The sequence below is a fragment of the Solanum verrucosum genome, unplaced genomic scaffold, assembly GCF_900185275.1.
Source record: "Solanum verrucosum unplaced genomic scaffold, falcon-dt-bn FXZP01000079.1, whole genome shotgun sequence".
NCBI classification, from domain to species: Eukaryota; Viridiplantae; Streptophyta; class Magnoliopsida; order Solanales; family Solanaceae; genus Solanum; species Solanum verrucosum.
The window spans coordinates 3251406-3253116 of NW_026020368.1; the positions used below are offsets into that span (position 1 = coordinate 3251406).

The following is a 1711-nucleotide window of genomic DNA, read 5'->3' on the forward strand; positions in this document are numbered from 1 at the left end:
ATAATTTGTATTAACTTTCCCAAACTGAGTAGTATATGATTGGATCAATGTAACTAGAGTTCTGATTTTTACTTGACATAAATTAACAGTAGACTCTTCATCTGAGTTAGGTCTGTATACATTTATGGAGTGAATCACTGGTGATTGTATATGTATATTGTATGAATAGTTCTCCAATCCCATCAATTGGTTGTTCAAGATGCATGAATGTATATGTATGTGATGAGTTTGAATGTAACTATTCAATGTTTATATGACTGCTTGTTTGATTTGATCTATTGTAACTATTATTTTTAATCTCAGATTCAACATGTCTCCTTTGAAACCCCTTAGTACTATTTTGGATCATAACAAATTTGAGGGTCCTAACTATGTTGACTGGAGGAGAAATCATGACTTCGTGTTAAATGCTGAAGAGTATAAATTTGTACTCTATGAGGAATGTCCATTGAAACAAGAGGAACAGTCTAGTGATGAGGATAAGGTAGCTTATCAGAAATGACGCAAAGCTAATGAGATGGCATGGTGTTACATTCTGGCTTCAATGTCAAATGTGCTACAACATTATCCATCATCAAGCTATGTTATCTACTTTTGAAATTTTGGAAAATCTCAAACAAATGTTTGGTGAACAGGGTTGATAAGATAAGTAGACTTCCATGATATCTCTCATGAACACTAAGATGGTTAAAAACACTCATGTTAGAGACCATGTTCTGAAGATGATAGGTCTTTTGAATGAACTAGAGGTCTTGGGGGTTGAAATTGACAATGATTCCCAAGTTGAGATGATATTGTAGTCTCTGCTTGATAGTTTTCAATAGTTTTGCCTAACTTATAATGTAAATAAGATGAATCTATATTTGGCACAATTGTTGAATGAGCTGCGAGCGACAAAGATAATTGTCAAAAAACCAGCATTATCTATGGCATTGTATGTTGACAAAGATTCTACTTCTAAAACCGTAAGGTGGACAGAAGAAGAAAAAGGCTCACAATGCTAAGGCAATTGCACCTTCAACTGGGGGCCAGAAAAAACCTAAGGGCAAGTGTTTTCATTGCAAGATGTCAAACCATTAGGAGGCGCATTGTCCACATTTCTTAGCCAAGAAGAAAAACAATCCAAGTAACTCACTTTCACTCGTCATTGAAAATTTTTAGTGGCTATTTCTACCAATTCATGGTGTGTAGCCTCAGGAGCCACTGATCATATCTGCACTAATTTGTAGGGGTTTCAAGAAATGCGCAAGCTGATTAGAGGTGAAGTTAGTGTTTTTCAAGCGGATGGTTCAACAACTCCAGTTTTAGCTATAGGAAATATCATTTTTTTAATTTGATAGTGGTAGAGTTTTAATTTTAAAAAACGTTCTATATACACCTACTGTTAGAAGAAATTTTATTTCAGTTTCTAAAGTTTTGAGAGATGGTTATGATGTTAATTTTTCTGATAACGGATGTGTTATTAGCTAGAATAAATATTTTGTCTCTGATGGTACATTGATCGATGGTCTTTTTATTATTAATTTCTCACCAGATTTACAACAAACTGTAGAACTGAATAATGTTAACCTTTCAAGTAAAAGAAAGCGTTCTTCTGATTTTAATGAGACTTATTTATGATGCTTGCATGTATGTCATATAGATCTAAATAGGACTTCAAGGTTGGTTCGAGATGGACCTTTAGGTTCATTAAAAGTGGAGGTACTACCAA

The 1711-nt window shown here is 33.9% G+C and overlaps 1 pseudogene; it reads left to right on the forward strand.

Annotated features, from left to right (window-relative positions):
* The first annotated feature begins 310 nt into the window (after positions 1–310).
* Positions 311–1080, forward strand: LOC125838006 (uncharacterized; annotated as a pseudogene).
* The last annotated feature ends 631 nt before the right edge of the window (positions 1081–1711 follow it).